Here is a 19,619-nt window from a genome sequence, read left to right on the forward strand (position 1 = left end):
GTGGGCAAAAGTATTTATTATTCCCCTTTATATTGTTCACCATTTTTTCTGGAGGTAAAAGCAGTAGTACTTCTTTCACTGTAGGGTGGAACAGACAGGCCAAATAAAGCTGTTTCCAACTGTTTAGAAGGTGGGGCATTTAGATGACACATACCTCCAAAGTGGATGGAAACCAGACTGAAGCCATGCTCCGGGGCTAAAAACTGGAGCAAACAGAATGTGGGATAGTTCAGCTTAGTGCAGAAGATGCACATCTTTGTCCCTACATATAAAAGGCCTGATGCAGATGCAGGGCTGCTGCAAAGCAAAGAAATGAACGTGTAACAACTCCAATGGATGTAATTACAATATATACAATCTAGACAGTGCAACAGAGGGACATGGGGGTGAAGGGAGCATCTAGAGAGGGCTTCCATGACTAGTTTGTCAGTGTTTAGCACCGATGCCCTGAAAGGATGGCTATCCAATGGGATAGCATCTGGGTGGATGTGGAAGTACTTAGGGGTCACTGGTGGCATGTTCATGCAATGGTACCCATGTATGGGAGGCAGGCAACAAAAAAAAACCCAAACTACCCAGTAGTATGGCTTGATGCATTTGGCCCACATTGGAAGTGGATCATGCAGGCAGCCGGGTTTTGACCAATTTGGGGGAAATGCAGGATTGAGACACTTTATCTTGCCTACCCGCTCCAGAACCTTCACCATTTTGTTGCCACTCCTCTGGGCACGCTCCAGTTTGTCAACATCTTTTTTTAATTGTAATGCCCAGAACTGGACACAGTATTCCAGGTGAGGCCTGACCAAGTCAGAATAGAGTTGGTGCTATTACTTCCCTTGATCTAGACACTATACTTCTATTGATACAGCCTAAAATAATATTGGCTTTTTTAGCTGACACATCGTATGTTGACTCATGTTCAACTTGTGGTCTACTAGGACTCTTAAATCCCTTTCACATGAAGGACGTTATCACACAGGGCAAACTGGAAGTTTAAAGGGGTGGCAATGCAGGGTCATCCAGGGCTTAGGGATTAATTCACAGCTGCTTTTCACACGACACTGCATGCAATCAAAAGAGAATCCAGTGAAAATGTGAGGTCAATTAGGAAATAAGTACATTCGCAAAGCTACCGGATTTACGTTTCCATTTTGCTTGCGAATTGACTTCTCTCACATAATGGCTGCTGTGTGAAAATGCAAGCCTCCAGATGCATCTGGTTTCCTGATTTCCCAAGCTGCCTTGCTGTCCCTAGGAGAAATTTCTTAAAAGGATACACACATACTTCCCTCGCCCCGTTCTCTCCTCCTCTAATGGAAGCTCTAATGAAGGGCAGAGCTGCTGGTGGGAAAAGAAGGCAGAGGGAGGGCGCTTTGGAAGTCCTCCTGGACAGGAGGGAGAAAGGGAGGACATGCTCTGGAAAAGGAGGGCATTGGGGAGTATCAGCCTTCACTGGAACCAGGCAGGTTTATGGAACCAGCCCCCTCCTTTTCTTTCTCTTTTGTGTGTGTGTCTTTGTGTGTGGATTTAGGAGTTTGCAAAGGGCAGCCTCATTCTGCCTTTCTTTGAAACACCTATTGGGGCTTCTGTGGCAAAGAGGTTCCCCGCCATATCCCCTCCCCTCCCTGGAGCATGTGTGTGTGTGCGCGCACTTGTGGAAATGACACTTTGGAGCATGCCCAGAAAATGAATTTATAAGCTTGCAATGGGGATTTGTTTGTCTCCTTTTGATAGCTAAATTTGCAGTGGGCCAACTTTAATGTGCTCTGTGTGTGATAACCAATAACAAATGGGATTGCTTTTTCTGGGATGCCACTACTTTAACCATTTTTGGGATGGAAGCACATAAGACCTACATGTGATAAAGTAGGTAGTCTCATTAAACCAGGTTAAGCCCTCACTGATTTGCAGCAAAAGAAACATAAGTAGGTGGAAGGCAGCAGGGGAGAAATGAAGAGAGAGTGAGGAAAGACTTGATTTGTCTTTAAATCTGAGCTGGACAATGAGTAACTTTCAAGATTTTTCCCCCTTATACAGTGCAGCAACTGAGGGGAGAAAAGGCAAAACAGTTGTGAACAATAAAGGTGTATTTTATTTAACAAACTTATTTTTCCACTGAAAATCATACCCGAACTGCTTTTCTATTCCTAGCACCAGGAAAAGACTTGTAATTTTCCATTCCACGTTGAATTTTAATCAGTTTCTCTAATTTCTCCCTTTCCTCCCCAGAAACTTTGCTATGTGTCGGGATACATTTTCCCCTTGTTAAATCTTGTTAAGTATTATACAAACAAATAAAATATTTATCTTGACTATGCATTTGGAAGTATCAAATATACAGCATTTTTAGATATTAACTGTAGGAGTTTCTAGATAAGAAATGAAATAAAACAAAAACAAGGGGAAAACATTTGGACTAAGGTTCAGGTTTATCTTACAGCTCTCCATAAATCCAGCAAATATTTTTTTTGTAATAGATGTATGGGAGATGGTACAAGGCTATGCTTGAAAACATCTTCAACGTTAGGCTCTTGCATAGCTCTCTTTCACTTGCACTCTGAGTAGTTAGTATGTAATAATAATAATAATAATAATAATAATAGGTTTTATTTATATACCGCCCAATCACTGGGAATCCGAGCGGTTTACAATAGAGGGGATAACAGACAGTTCCCTGCCCACAGGCTTACAATCTAAAAGACACGACACAAAAGGAGAAGGGAATGGTGAGGGAGGGAGGGAATCAGGTCCAGCATTCTTCTCCTGAGGCCTGGACCAAGGCAGATGGACCGGAGGGAGGGCTCTGCTTCTTCAGGCTAGCCCCTGATGGTACTGGGCCAGCCTTCTCTCTCCCTCAGAGGCCGAAAGATGACAGTTAGGGAGGGAGGAGCCTCTTTCTTCAGGCTAGCCCCTGATGGTACTGGGCCAGCCTTCTCTCTCCCTCAGAGGCCGATAGATGACAGTTAGGGAGGGAGGAGCCTCTTTCTTCAGGCCAGCCCTTGATGGTACTGGGCCAGCCTTCTCTCTCCCTCAGAGGCCGAAAGATGACAGTTAGGGAGGGAGGAGCCTCTTTCTTCAGGCTAGCCTCTGATGGTACTGGGCCAGCCTTCTCTCTCCCTCAGAGGCCGAAAGATGACAGTTAGGGAGGGAGGAGCCTCTTTCTTCAGGCCAGCCCTTGATGGTACTGGGCCAGCCTTCTCTCTCCCTCAGAGGCCGAAAGATGACAGTTAGGGAGGGAGGAGCCTCCACAGATGGAGCATCCAGCACTTACTGAGGTTACCAAAATGGTGAAGGGTCTGGAAATCATGCCTTCTGAAGAGAGACTTAGGGAACTGGGATGTTTAACCTGGAGAAGGGAAGGTTAAGTGGTGATATGATAGCCCTGTTTAAATATTTAAATGGGTGTCATTGAGGATGGAGCTGTGAGACTTGGGATTTGCTCTGACCAAAAAATCCACAACAACTTAATGTAAAACAAAAAAGTTTATTGTAAAGAACGAAGATAGGAAGCACCCTAGACCACATCTTTGCAGAATCTGAGGCACACAAAGGGAAAGTCTTAATTTAAACAGATCACGGACCCCCACCTTTTTTTCCTGTCCCTGCCAGGTTCCTTCAATTCACCCCCCCCCCCCTCAGTGGAGGTTGGAGCCCTACATCAAAGCAACCCAAATGTAGGCATCATTTGGTCTCCAGACATCCTCTGCCCTGGGAAAGCAATTGATGACTTGTATCTGTGGAACCTCTCCCAGTCATAAATCTGTCTCAGGGGTGAAGGATTCTTTGCCCTGCTAGCCAGTGTTCTGCTTACGTGACGCATCCGATTACAGATCATGGCCGCAGATGGGCATTTCCCATAATGCCTTTCCAGTTGAGTCCTACACATACCTTTATTTGATACATACATATATTGCTAACATACCCTGTATGCCTATGTTCACTACTAGATAGGATCAGCAGCTTTTGACAGTCTGCCACTCCTAAGATGCCGCATTCAAACATTCCAACAAATCATACAACAAAGTAAAGGTTGTATGTACATATCATCAATGTGCATGTAACTAATTACTAATTTAATGACTTAATCTAAACTCTTTAACTCATCATGACAGAACCCCGAATGAATAAATGAATGAAGGGGATTTCTGACAGGAGCAAGCTTATTTTCTCCTGCTCCAGGGATTAGGACTCGGAGCAATGGATGCAAACTACAGAAAAAGAGATTCCGTCTCAACATTAGGAAGAACTTCCTGACAGAACTGTTCAACAGTGGAACATGCTGCTTCATTGAATGGTGGAGTCTCTTTCTTTGGAGGTTTTTAAACAGGCTGGATGGCCATCTGTTAGAAGTGATTTGATTGTGAATTCCTACATAGCAGGAGGTTGAACTGGGTGGCACTTGTGGTCTCTTCCAACTGTAGAATTCTATGATTCTATATATATAATGTTTAGGGGGAATTTCTTTTTTTGTAAATTAAATACAATATGCTTGTGTAAAATGCTACAGTTAGTTTCTCCTTTCATATTTCAGAGAACAAGACTGTCAGAACTAATTGAACTCTCCCCACAGTCACAGCAAATCAGGCTTCTGGGTGATCAGAAAGCAGTTTATTGCTTGCTGTGATCTTAAAGGAGTAGAAGTTGCTAGTCAGGCTTCTTGGATAGAATTGAAGAATCAATGACACATGTACATATACATCTAATAAAAGCATTTTAAAGTTATTAGCTCCACCCCATGAATTTGGTGGGCTCAAAACAATATCCACTCTGGTTGCGTTTTTTGCTTTCTGAGGAAGGTTTGCCTTAGTTGCGTTAGCCACCATCCTTAGTGATGATGAAGTCCTTGCAGCCTTTCAAACTGCAAAGGGAAGAAACACTCACATTTTTTTTACCAGGCCCAGTTATTTCAAGATCTCTCTTGAGACCGTTATCACACGGGGCAAAATTGGAAGTTTAAAGTGGGGTCAATGTAAGGTCATCCAGGGCTTAGAGACAAATTCACAGCTGCTTTTCACATGACGCTGCTTGCAATTAGAAGAGATTGTAGAGAGAATGTGAGGTCAATCAGGAAATAATTATATTCACAAAACTACCCGATTTACGTTTCCATTTTGCTTGCGAATTGACTCCTCTCATGTAATGGCTGCTGTGTGAAAAACCAAGGCGCCAGATGCATCCAGTTTCCTGATTTCCCAAGATGCCTTGCTGTGCCAGAGAGGGAGAATCTTAAAGGGACACACACATACTTCCCTCACTTTCCTCCTCTTTGCTGCTTTCCTTTTCTTTGCAGGCTGTAATGAAGGGAAGAGCTCTTGGGAGAAGGCAGAGAGGAAGTGTTTTGGAAGTCCTGGAGATCTGGAGTCAGTCCTGTGCTAAAAAATAGAACTCAGTTGAAGGCAAAAGAAGCTTTATTGGTAAATCCAGGCAGAAACATCCATTAACATGTTTTTGCAAAGTCTGAAGCACAAAGGAACTCCTCCCCCTTCTTAATCCTCTCAAATCCCTTCCCAAGCCAGCCCCAATTCCCAAGCTAAAGTAACACAAGAGGAGGTTGCCATAGATACCAGGGTTGTTTATACTTCACTTTGCTTTCTCCCAGATAATACAACCTTGAGGAATTCTTTTCCCAAACTCCACTCTCCCCCAACATACCAGCCCTTGATAACCATTTTGCAGCTGCAATCCCATCCCCCTCTCCACACGCACTCCTTATTCTGAAAGCCCTTCAATCTGCCTTTTTAAAATTACCTATAATTCTCTATTCTATAACCTATCATTCTATACAACATACTATGAACTGTAACTATGAACTGTTTTAACCTTTAGGACAGGACCCTTATACACTGGTTCTGACAGAAACAGGCAGGCTTATGGATCCAGCCTCCTCCTTTCTCTCTCTCTCTCTCTCTCTCTCTCTCTCTCTCTCTCTCTCTCTTGTGTGTGTGTCTGGTTTTGGAATTTGCAAAGGGAGAGAGAGGGCATTTTGGAAGTCCTCCTGGACAGGAGAGAGAAACTGAGGACATGCTTTGGAAAAGGAGGACATAGAATCAGGCAGGCTTATGGACCCAGCCTCCTCCTTTCTCTCTCTCTTGTGTATGTGTGTGTCTGGTTTTGGAGTTTACAAAGGCAGAGAGAGGGTATTTTGGAAGTCCTCCTGGACAGGAGGAGGAAATGGAGGACACACCTTGAAAAAGGAGGACCCAGCCTCCTCCTTTCTCTCTCTGTGTGTGTGTGTCTTTGTGTTTGGTTTTAGGAGTTTGCAAAGGGCAGCCTCATTCTGCCTTTTTCTGAAACACCTTTTGGGGCCTCTGTGGCAAAGAGGATTTCTCCCCCCTCACACACACACACACTGGTACCCCCTCCCCTCCCCTCTCCTGAGCATGTGCGTGTGTGTGCACTTGTGGAAATGACACTTTATTTTATTTTTATTTTATATATAAATACATATATTACACATATATCAAATAACATACACTTAAACACATAAACTTATCAACTTACATGATGTACAAACATATAATCACATGGACACCAAAGCATTTCTCATCCTATCTGACCACTCTTAGTATTACATCCATTTAGTCCTGTCTCTATATACATCTATATATCACTTAGAATCATAGAATCATAGAATCATAGAATCTTAGAGTTGGAAGAGACCACTAGGGCCATCCAGTCCAACCCCCTGCCATGCAGGAAATCCAAATCAAAGCATCCCTGACAGATGGCCATCCAGCCTCTGTTTAAAGACCTCCAAGGAAGGAGACTCTATCACCTTCCGAGGAAGTGCATTCCACTGTTGAACAGCCCTTACTGTCAGGAAGTTCCTCCTAATGTTCAGGTGGAATCTCTTTTCCTGTAGCTTGCATCCATTGTTCCGGGTCCTGTTCTCTGGAGCAGCAGAAAACAAGCTTGCTCCCTCCTCAATATGACATCCTTTCAAATATTTAAACAGGGCTATCATATCACCTCTTAACCTTCTTTTCTCCAGGCTAAACATCCCCAGCTCCCTAAGTCGTTCCTCATAGGGCATGGTCTCCAGACCCTTCACCATTTTTGTCGCCCTCCTTTGGACACGCTCCAGTTTCTCAATGTCCTTTCTGAATTGTGGCGCCCAGAACTGAACACAATATTCTAGGTGGGGCCTGACCAAAGCAGAATACAGTGGCACTATTACTTCTCTTGATCTAGACACTATACTTCTATTGATGCAGCCTAAAATAGCATTGGCCTTTTTAGCTGCCGCATCACACTGTTCACTCAAGTTCAACTTGTGGTCTACTTAGACTCCTAGATCCCTTTCACACGTAGTTTCATTCAGCCAAGTGTCACCCATCCTATATCTGTGCATTTTATTTTTCCGCCCTAAGTGCAACACCTTACATTTCTCTGTGTTGAATTTCATTTTGTTAGCTTTGGCCCAGCTTTCTAGTCTATTCAGGTCATTTTGAATCTTGATCCTGTCCTCTGGGGTATTAGCTATTCCCCCTAATTTGGTGTCATCTGCAAATTTGATAAGTATGCTCCCAATTCTGTCATCCAGGTCATTGATAAAGATGTTGAATAGCACTGGGCCCAGGACAGAGCCCTGTGGGACCCCACTGGTCACTTCTCTCCAGGATGAAAAGGAGCCATTGTTGAGCACCCTTTGGCTTCGGCCGGTCAACCAATTACAGATCCATTTAACAGTTCCTTTGTCTAGCCCACATTTTACAAGCTTGTTTGCAAGAATGTCATGGGAAACCTTGTCAAAGGCCTTACTGAAATCAAGATATACTATATCCACAGCATTCCCTTCATCTACCAAGCTGGTAATTTTGTCAAAGAAAGAGATTAGATTTGTCTGGCATGACTTGTTTCTCTGAAACCCATGTTGACTTTTTGTGATTATGGCATTGCCTTCTAGATGTTCACAGACTCTCTGTTTAATAATCTGCTCCAGAATCTTTCCTAGAACTGATGTCAGACTAACTGGACGATAATTGTTGGGATCCTCTTTTTTCCCCTTTTTGAAGATGGGGACAACGTTTGCCCTCCTCCAGTCTGCTGGGATCTCTCCTGTTCTCCAGGAGTTTTCAAATATGATTGCCAATGGCTCCGATATTACTTTTGCCAGTTCTTTTAATACCCTTGGATGGAGTTCATCTGGTCCCGGAGACTTAAATTCATTTAGATTAACAAGGTGTTCCTCTACTATCTCTTTACTTATTCTGTGCTGAAATTCCCCTATTCTGTCCTCTGCTCCATTATACTCAGGTTGAGCACCCTTTGCCTTTTCTGAGAAGACTGAGGCAAAGAATGTGTTGAGTAATTCTGCCTTTTCTCTATCTCCTGTTAGCATTTTGCCATCTTCTCCACGCAGTGGCCCTACCGTTTCCTTCTTCTTCCTCTTGCTGCGGACATATCCAAAAAAGCCCTTTTTATTGTTCTTAACCTCTCTAGCAAGCCTGAGTTCATTCTGCGCTTTAGCTTTTCTGACTTTACCCCTACACATGCCTGCTATTTCTTTGAATTCCTTTTTCGTGATTTCCCCCTTTTTCCATTTCTTATACATGTTCCGTTTCAAACTTAGCTCGGTTGAAAGTTCCTTAGTCATCCATCCTGGTTTCTTGAGACACCTCCCGTTTTTCTTTCTCACTGGAACTGTTTGAAATTGTGCCTTCAGTATCTCCCTTTTGAGAAAGTCCCATCCGTCCTGAACTCCTTTATCTTTTAGTATTTCTGACCATGGAATCGCCCTCAATACTTCTCTAAGTTTACTGAAATCCGCTCTCCTAAAGTCTAGGATGCGTGTCTGACTCTGCCTGGCTTCTCCTCTCCATTGTATAACAAACTCCAGGAGAACATGGTCGCTTCCACCTAAGGATCCCACCACTTGCACCCCCTTAACCAAGTCGTCCTTGTTGGTTAGGATCAGATCTAAAATAGCTGACCCCCTTGTTGCCTCTTCCACCTTTTGGGCCATGAAATTGTCTTCCAGGCAAGTGAGGAATTTGCTAGACCTTGAGGATTTTGCTGAGTTTGACTTCCAGCAAATATCAGGATAGTTGAAGTCGCCCATCACTACTACATCTCTCTTTTCTGACTGTGTGGTCATCTGTTCTAGAAAGATATCATCCAATTCCTCAGTCTGACTTGGGGGTCTGTAGTAGACTCCCACCATAACATCCTTGTTGTTTCCCTCCCCTTTGATTCTTATCCAGATGCTCTCCACCTGGCTTCCATGATTGATGTCCAGGATCTCTTCACTGGTGTAAATATCTCTGACATATAGTGCTATTCCTCCTCCTTTCCTGTTTGGCCTATTTCTCTTAATAAGGTTATACCCCTCTATTTCCACATTCCAATCATGAGACTCATCCCACCAGGTTTCAGTGATGCCTATTATATCATATTTGCTTTGTTGTACTAGGAGTTCGAGTTCATCTTGCTTATTTCCCATGCTCTGTGCATTAGTGTAGAGACATCGCAGACCATGGTTCCCTTTTACTTGCTGCCTGTGCAAGTTTTTTTGCCTCCCACTGCTGGGTCCTTGCACTGTTTGCCTTGTTTCCTCTATGTCAGTTTGACTATTTTCGCCATCCCTTTCGCCTTCCTTAATATTGTCTCCCTTCCCCTCGGAACTCAGTTTAAAGCTCTCCTGATCAAGTTCTTGAGACTGTTGGCAAAAACATTTCTTCCAACTGGCGTGAGATGCAACCCGTCTGTTGCAAGAAGTCCCTCCTCATGGAACCGCAGCCCATGATCGAAGAATCCAAATCCTTCTCGGCGGCACCATCTGCGAAGCCAGTTGTTCACATCTGCTATTTTCCTCTCCCTTCCTGGACCATGCCCTTCAACTGGCAGAAGAGACGAGATGACAACCTGTACATCCATTCCTTTCAGCTTCCTACCAAGCGCCTCATAATCCCTTTTGATGTTCTGAATGCTGTGTCTTGCAGTATCATTAGTTCCCACGTGGACCAAAAGGAAGGGGTATTGGTCAGTAGGCTTCACCAGTCTTGTCAGCCTCTCTGTCACATCACGGATCTTTGCACCTGGAAGACAACACACCTGTCGAGACATCTTGTCAGGCCTACAAATCACTGCTTCTGTACCCCTCAGCAAGGAGTCCCCCACTACGACCACACGCCTCCTCCGAGGCTTAGCAGCGACTGTTCCCTCGGGTGGGACTCTCAGGCTCCCCTGCTCTGTCTCCGAAGCCTGTCCATGATGCTCTTCTTCATCCTCCTTGATAAGGGAAAGAGCTTCAAATCGATTCTCTAGCTGCAAGCTCCCCGAACAATTCCTTCTTGGCTTACTTCTCTTTGTGACATTCCTCCAGCTGTCTTCCTCCTCTGTTTGGCAAGTGACCTCTTCCACCCTAGCATCTTCCTCTGCGTGGTACTCATCCAAGATGGTTAGTTCTATTGAGTCCAGGAAATCCTCTTGTTCCCTAATATGCTGAAGTGTAGCTACTCTGGACTCCAGCTGCTGCACTTTCTCCTCCAAGAGTGCTACCAACTTGCACTTGGTGCATGTGAAGTTCTCCACTTTTGTAGGCAAGAAGAGAAACATCCCACAAGAGTTGCAGGTGACTGCGGCAGATCCCTCGTTGTCCATACTGCAAAGTCTTTAGTAATAAATATAAGAGTCAATCTACTGGGAATACTTCTTTAAAGGTAAGTACTGGCTGCTATCTTAAACTTAAAGGGAAGGTTCTGTTTCAATATCTGATTCTACCCTGATGCCACTTGAGCAGAGTTGTTGAGTTAAAGAAGTTGGTATATAAAGCTAGTCTGCTAGCTCCGCCCCCTTGTGACTCACACATGTGACTCACAGAAGCTCCGCCCCTTCAGCAACGAGCACACGGTCTCGAGCACACGGTCTCAAAAATGGCTGCCAAGCAGCTCCTCTCCTTCTCCTCTCTCTGGCCGGACTGTTCTGGAAGGCTCTGGATGTTGGTATATATAAAGCTAGTCTGCTAGCTCCGCCCCCTTGTGACTCACAGATGTGACTCACAGAAGCTCCGCCCCTTCAGCAACGAGCACACGGTCTCGAGCACACGGTCTCAAAAATGGCTGCCAAGCAGCTCCTCCTATGTATACGTAAAACATAAAACGTACTCTTTTACTCTTATAGCTGTTCCTAAAAAAAACACCCTTCAATTGATAAAGCTTAATATTTTCTATCTAAAATGGATTTGCTCCTGCCTTGCTTAAACTTAATTTGAGCTAATCCTCATCTTTTAAATCATAAATTACCTTGTATATTCTCATTGTTTCATTTTATTTTCCCCCCTCTGTTCTCTTCCTTTTTCTTTTTCACTCTTCTTTACCATTTTTTTCACTTTGCCTTACCATTCCAATTATTCCCATTTTCTTCCTTTTCTTTCTATCCAGCAATTCATATCACATTTAAATTTCAGGTACACTGCATTACTAAATACATGTACTATTTATCTGAATATGTATTTAACTCCAGATCTTCAACTATATCTAATTATATCTCTTTACACATATTTATTCCTTCCTCTCTCTCTCTCTCTCTTTTTAAAAAAATATCACAAGCTCTCCATTGAATCGAGTGTACTTATTCATTATTCTTTATCTATTTCTTAATTCCATTGTTATTTTCCTTCAGTTTGTTTCTCCAAAAGTTTATTATAAAATTCCACTCTTCTTGAATCTTCCCATCTTCTTCCTCCCTTAAATTCCTTGTAAGTAAATCTAAATCTTTCATATCTAATAATTTTTCCAACCATTCTTCTTCCGTAGGTATCTGAGATTTCCATTTTTGTCCATACAATAGTCTAGCTGATGTTACCATATATAATATAATTCTCCAGTACTTATTTTCTATCTCTTTTTGTACTACCGATGTTATATTTAGCGGATACATTTCTGGTTTCATAAAAAAGAAAACTCCAAGTATTTTCATATATGCTAAGTGGATCATTTTACGTTTCCAACATTTTGGATTTGTGTTCTTATTTTTGTTCATCTTTGTCAATTTTGGTGGGGTTAAATGCCACATGTATAACATTTTATAATAATTTTCCTTTAAATTCTGGTAGAAATAAATTTTATTGGCGTTTTTTTGCCACATTTTTCCCAAGTTTCTATGTCTATATTATGATTTATGTCCTGGCTCCATTTTATCATTGTTTCTTTCACTGCTTCTTGCTCCAATTCTCTTTCTAATAGTAACTCATAAAATCTAGAATTTTTTTTCTTTGTATCTCCAAAAATTATATCATCTAATTTCTTCGAACTCTTTTCTATTCCTATATTCTTTAACTCTATTTTTGTTCTTCCAGCTAATTGTCTATATCCAAACCAATGTATTTTTATTCCATCTTTCTCTATTTCCTCTCTTGATTTTATCTTTATTCTATCTTTTCCTCCTTCTGTTATCTTGACTAAATATTTAAAAGTAATCCATTGTTCTTCTGCATCACTGAATCTTCCAAACAGGGCTTCCTCTGGGGATACCCATAAGGGCATTTTCTGGTAGAATCTTGATTTACATTTCAACCATATTTTCAACAAGCTTCTTCTAATATAATGATTGTTAAAATCCTTATTTTCTTTTAATTTCCCAAACCAGGTATACCCCTGCCATCTGAATCTCAAATTATCATGTTCCAAATTTAATATCCTTTCATTCTGTAATGTGCACCAATCCGTTACCCAAGATAGCCCACAAGCATAATAATATAATTTCAGGTCTGGTAACCCCAGTCCTCCTCTATTCTTACTATCAATTAAGATGTTCCATCTAATCCTGGGCTTTTTACCTGCCCATATGAATTTAATCAATTCTCTTTTCTGTTCTTTAAAGCACTTTTCATTGATAATTATTGGCACACTCTGAAACAGAAATAAAAATCTGGGCAATATGTTCATTTTAATTGCCGTAATCCTCCCAGACAATGAGAGTCTTAGTTTTGTCCAATTTTCTATTTTTTCTTTTTCTTTCCAGACCTGGTTATAAATGTCTTCAAACAGATTTACATTTCTTTTTGATATCACTATTCCCAGGTATTTGGCTTTATTTTTGATTTTGAAACCGGATTTATTTTGAAATTCTAATTATTCTGATTTATTAAGATTTTTAGTTATTACTACCGTTTTATCCATATTTAACTTAAATCCTGCCAGATTACCAAACTCTATTTCTTTTATTAGTTCTTCTACACTTTGTAATGGGTCTTCTAAGAAAATAACCAAGTTGTCTGCATATGCCCCTAGTTTATAACTATGTCCTTTTATTTTAGGCCTTTGTATCTTAGGATTTTTTCTAATGTTGTTATTCAAAATTTCTATTATTAATACAAACAAAAGGGGGGACAGGGGACAACCTTATTGTGTCCTGTTTTCTATTTTAATTTCTTTTGTCTTTTCTCTGTTTATCCATATTTGTGCCAATTGATCTTTATAAATAGCTTCCATCCAACCCAAGAAATCTTTTCCTATATTTATTTCTTTTAACATCTCCAACATGAATATCCAATTGACGTTATCAAACAGCTTCTCCATGTCCAAAAAACACAATGCAGCTTTTTTTTCATTATTTATTTCATAATATTCAATAATGTCCAAAACTGTCCTATCATTATTTCTAATTAATCTCCCCAGGATAAATCCATTTTGGTCACTATGAATTCTATCTTTCAACACTTTTTTAATCGTTCAGCTAAGATGGATATTATTTTGTAATCATTATTTAATAAAGCAATTGGTCTAAAGTTAATAGGTTCTTTTATATCTTTACCTTATTTTGGAATTAAAGAAATCATTGCACCCTTCCACGAATTTGGCTTGTTTTCTGTCAGTATACTGTTATATAATTTTTCCAAAGGTTTAATCAACACACTTTTCAATTGTTTTATAATATAGTGCTGACAGACCATCTAAACCTGGAATTTCCCCATTTTTCATTCTTTTCACACTTTTAGATATCTCCTGTGTTGTTATTGGTCCATTTAGCATTTCTCTCTGTGTATCTGATATTTTATCCAATTCCAGTTTTTGTAAATATTTATTTCCTTTCTCCTGATGTCTCTCCTTTTTTGTGTTTTCTTTATAAAGATTCCCATAATATTTACTAAATATTTTTGAGTCTTGCTGATTGTTATATATTTTCCCCATATACGTAATTTCAGTTATTACTTTCTTTTCTCTTTCCTTTTTTAGTTTCTGAGCTAACCATTTACCTGATTTGTTAGCACCTTCAAAAAATTCCTGCCTACAAAATCTTAATTTTCTCTCTATTTCTTTGGTGGTTTCTTGATGGTTTCTTTTTGTAGTAATCTGATTTCTAATTTTATCTTTTTATTAGCAGGATTATTTCTTAGCTTCTCTTCTTTTATATCTTCCAAAATTTTATTGTTTTTTTTTCTCTGCCAATTTTTTCTTTTCTGTACCCATTTTTACAAACAATCCTCTTGCCTTACTTGTGTCCCATACAATATTCATTTTCATTATTCCGTCATCACTTTCTTTGAAAAAGAAATTCAATTCCTCTTTAATTTTGTTCACCCTGTCCTCCTCCTTTAACAAATCCTCATTTAATCTCCATTGAGATTCTTTTTTTCCTTTCTGTTATTTTTAATGCAATAGGGTTATGGTCTGATTTAATTCTTGGTAAAATGTCCATTTCTTGTACTTTCTGTAATAAGATATTACTTACCATAAACATAACAATCCTGGACATATATTTATGACATTCTGAATAGTATGTATATCCTTTGGCTTCTCCGTATTTATGTCTCCAAACATCCTCTATTCCACAATTTTTCATTAATTCCTTTACTATATTGGGTAGCTTCCCTTGACTACCTTTTTTCTTTCTGTTTTTACCTGTAAACGATCTATCTAATGAGTGGTTAATCACCTCATTCCAGGCACCAAATAACAGTATATTGCTTCTTGTTCTAATATTTTATCCTGTAATTTGGTTTTTTTAAAAAATCCTTTTTGTTCAAATGGAGCATATATGCCTACCACTAAGGCTTTTAAATCTTTTAAATCCAATAACATAATTTGTTAAATTCCAAACTTCATATTGCTGTCTCTCTGTCATTATTTCTGATTTTTTCTCCAACTCAAACGTTTTATTTTTAATTCTTTAATATCTTTTTTAGCCTGTACTACCTCCCCAGAAATCTTTTCTACTATCCCTCTTAATCTATTTCCTTTTTCATGTCTGATTTCATGTCTACTCTTGTACCTTTCAATTCCTCTCTTATTCCAATCTGACATCTTGTCATTTGCTCCAGAATTTGTCCTAACTGAGTTCCTTCTTCTAGTGACCTATCTGTGAGCTCTATCGAACTCCTTTGTATCATTGTTTGCGTAGCTCTTCTTCTTCTATAAACCATTCTACTCATTCTTAAACTCTTTCAACTCAATTCAATTTATGTCTGCTAAAAGACCTAGTCCCTCTGGCTAGTTTGTACATAAATTTCTAATACTATCCTCTATATTTTCCAACTAATACATTTTTAGCACTATCTTTCCCTTTTAACTCAATTTGCTGGTTTTAATTATTTATCTGCTTCTTATTAGTTTTAGTTTAGGTAGGTAATGGCGTCCCTCAAATATCCTTCTTTTCCATTATGGATAGAAAACAAAAAGAACCAACCTCTTCTATGTCTCTTTAAATATGTCTTAGCTCTTTGTGAATCGCAATTTCATTGAGCAACTGCTCCAAAACTATCTCCCTTGTCCGAGAGGACCTTACTGAGTAAAGATACTATTTTCTAACCTTCCCTAATTCAGGCCGCAGCATTGGTTGCTGGATAGACAAACCAATCTGCTATTGTAACTCCCCCTTTTTTAAAGAGTGTCTTTCTATTATTGTTCAGTGTCAGTTGAGGTATTTCCTCTAAGAGATAATGGGATGATGATGTTAGTAATCATAAAGAAAACTTTTTATTTGTTCCAAACCTCGTCCACCCCCGTTCAATCCAATGCTCCTCAAGACAAAAAATGAAAAATGTGGCAAAATGTACGTTTTATAACTTCCCTGCATGCTCACCCCCTTGCCGCTGCTCATGGAGGGCTGGTGGAATGGGCTGAGGCTTCCCGGCTTCCCCACTGTACTCCTCTCTTCACCTCTGCTCATGGAGGGCTGGTGGTGTGAGCTGGGGCTTTTATAGCTTCCTTTCGTGCTCCTCCCTTCACCGCTGTTCATGGAGGGCTGGTGGAAAGGGCTGGGGCTTCCCGGCTTCCCCACTGTACCCCACCTCTGCTCGTGGAGGGCTGGTGGTGTGAGCTGGGGCTTTTATATCTTCCCTGCATGCTCCTTCCTTTGCCGCTGCTCATGGAGGGCCAGTGGAATGGGCTGGGGCTTCCCAGCTTCCCCACTGTACCCCACCTCTGCTCATGGAGGGCTGGTGGGGTGAGCTGAGGCTATTATAGCTTCCCTGCGTGCTCCTCCCTTCACCACTGCTTGTGGAGGGCTGGTGGAATGGGCTGGGGCTTCCTGGCTTCCCCGCTGTGCTCCTCTCTTTGCCGCCGCTCGTGGAGGGCTGGTGGTAAGCGCTGGGGCTTTTGTAGCTTCCCTGCATGCTCCTCCCTTCACTGCTGCTCGTGGAGGGCTGGTGGTGTGAGCTGGAGCTTTTATAGCTTCCCTGTGTGCTCCTCCCTTCAGCGCTGCTTGTGGAGGGCTGGTGGAATGGGCTGGGGGTTCCTGGCTTCCCCGCTGTGTTCCTCTCTTTGCTGCCGCTCATGGAGGGCTAGTGGAATGAGCTGGGGTTTCCTGGCTTCCCTACTGTGCTCCTCCCTTCACCGCTGCTCATGGAGGGCTGGTGGAATGGGCTGGGGCTTCCTGGCTTCCCCATTGTGCTCCTCTCTTTGCCACCGCTCGTGGGGGGCTGGTGGAATGGGCTGTGGGTTCCTGGCTTCCCCGCTGTGTTCCTCTCTTTGCTGCCGCTCATGGAGGGCTAGTGGAATGAGCTGGGGTTTCCTGGCTTCCCTGCTGTGCTCCTCCCTTCACCGCTGCTCATGGAGGGCTGGTGGAATGGGCTGGGGCTTCCTGGCTTCCCCATTGTGCTCCTCTCTTTGCCACCGCTCGTGGGGGGCTGGTGGAATGGGCTGGGGGTTCCTGGCTTCCCCGCTGTGTTCCTCTCTTTGCTGCCGCTCATGGAGGGCTAGTGGAATGAGCTGGGGTTTCCTGGCTTCCCTGCTGTGCTCCTCCCTTCACCGCTGCTCATGGAGGGCTGGTGGAATGGGCTGGGGCTTCCTGGCTTCCCCATTGTGCTCCTCTCTTTGCCGCCGCTCGTGGAGGGCTGGTGGTATGTGCTGGGGCTTTTGTAGCTTCCCTGTGTGCTCCTCCCTTCACCGCTGCTCATGGAGGGCTGGTGGAATGGGCTGGGGCTTCCTGGCTTCCCCGCTGTGCTCCTCTCTTCACCGCTGCTCATTGGAAATGACATTTTAGAGCATGCTCAGAGAAGGTATTTCTAAGCAGGCAATGAGGATTTGTTTGTCTCCTTTTGATAGCCAAATTTGCACTGGGCCCACCTTAATGTGCTTTTAAACCCTTGTTGTGCTCTGTGTGTGATAACCAATAGCACATGGGCTTGCTTTTCTGGGATGCCACCACTTTAACCATTTTTGGGATGGAAGCACATAGGACCTACATGTGATAAAGTCATCTGAAGCTGTCTTAACCCTTGCAGTTAACAATTTGGGTTACACATATTAAACTACCTGTACAATTATTAATTAAACCCAGACAACCATTTGTGTATATTCCCCAAAATATCACAGCCTCATATTGTATACCATATCAACTGATAGACATAACATATCATAAACATACATGTACAATATCATATATTCCCCCCTCCAACCCTATAATCAAAAAAGGACTCGACAGCACAATATCATGGCAGCATTAGCTGAATCCTGACAAAGACGAGCAGTCAATAAACTCAAAAACACTACCTATAGCGATAGTAGCCATCTGTTTATTGTGAACATAAAAAGGTTAAGGTGGGGTATGTGGAGAAAAGGGTAATTGGGATGACCTGGATAGAGAAAGAGAAGCAGGAGTTATCAGGTTTTTCACTGTTTTAAAAAAGCCAGATCTATAAATCTAGCTGCCACTGAGTGGCATTACACAATTCTCGCTTCCAGGTAAAAGGCATTGGAATTTGACCTTTGTTCTGTGGTACTGTAGGCACCAAAGGCATGAATAGATAACTGATTTTTTCCCCACTGCACTTTAACCTTTTCTTTCTAGTTCCATTGCTAAATACAATATAATTTCTTTCCAGCTTTCTTTTAACTGTTTCCTAGTTAGCATTCATTACTGCTATGGAGTAACCCATAAATGCACTATTGGACTGGAGGAGAAATCTGGGAAGTAGTGCCACTTCTATTAACCTTGTGAACATGGACCATTTGTTAAGTGGCCACTTAACAAGTATGGGTGAAATTGTTTGTTAAACAGATTGTCTGAGCCAGTATAGATTACCAAACTATTGTACACTTATTGAAAGATTATTTTATCATGGGGGAGTGCTAAAATATGTGACAAATATGTGAGTATGCTTGTGTCAAAACCTATTCTAAATGTGTGGCAAGGGATGAAATGTGTGCTGAGATGTCTGAAAAGTACCAATGACATGTGTCTAGGGGGTCAAGCAGACTGGCAGCTTGGAGCTGGCCACTCCAGCACTGGTCACTCCCTGTTCATAGGACAATGACAACCAAACATTGTGGTCCCAAGGTCAGCTATCACCATGGTCCTCAATGGGATGCAGGTAAGGTGCTCTTTTTTGTGCTTCTTTTGTGGCCCAGTTTGGGCTGCCTTAGGTGGAACTGGCACAGTTTCAGCCCAATCCAAGAGTGTGCGCCATTTGTACACCACAACCCCAGATCAGTCCAAAGGCAGGTCTTTTGGCCCATCTGTTTCGGGCCTAGAATTAAATTGCCAGAGGTCATAAGAGATCCAAGGATTTGTGGATAGTGACTGAGCAGGTGACACATGTGATAGGAATTACAGGGTCATCCAGTCCAACATCCTGCTATGCAGGAACTCACAATCAAAACATCCCTGACAGATAACCATCCAGCCTCTGTCTATAGACCTCCAAGTAGGCAACTCCACTACACTTCAAGGGAGTGTGTTCCACTGTTGAACAGCCCTTATTGTCAGGATGTTCCTCCTAATGTTGAGGTGGAATCTCTTTTCCTGCAGGTTGCAGCCATTGTTCTGGGTCCTGTTCTCTGGAGCCGCAGAAAACAAGCTTGCTCCCTCCTCAATATGGCATCCCTTCAAATATTTAAACAGGGTTATCCTATCACCTCTTAACCTTCTCTTCTCCAGGCTAAACATCCCCAGCTCCCTAATAGGGCATGGTTTCCAGACACCTTCGCCATTTTAGTCGCCCTCCTTTGGACATGCTCCAGTTTCTCAACATCCTTTTTTAATTCTGGTGCCCAGAACTGGACACAGTATCCCAGGTGGGGCCTGACCAAAACAGAATATAGTGGCAGTATTACTTCCCTTTATCTGGACACTATACTTTTATTGCTGCAGCCTAAAATTGCATTGGCCTTTTTAGCTGCCTCATCAGACTGTTGACTCATGTTCAACTTGTGGTCTACTTGGACTCCTAGATCCCT

The sequence above is a fragment of the Sceloporus occidentalis genome, unplaced genomic scaffold (genome assembly GCF_023333645.1).
Source record: "Sceloporus occidentalis isolate IW3139 unplaced genomic scaffold, rSceOcc1.0.p SCAF_3, whole genome shotgun sequence".
Taxonomy (NCBI): domain Eukaryota; kingdom Metazoa; phylum Chordata; class Lepidosauria; order Squamata; family Phrynosomatidae; genus Sceloporus; species Sceloporus occidentalis.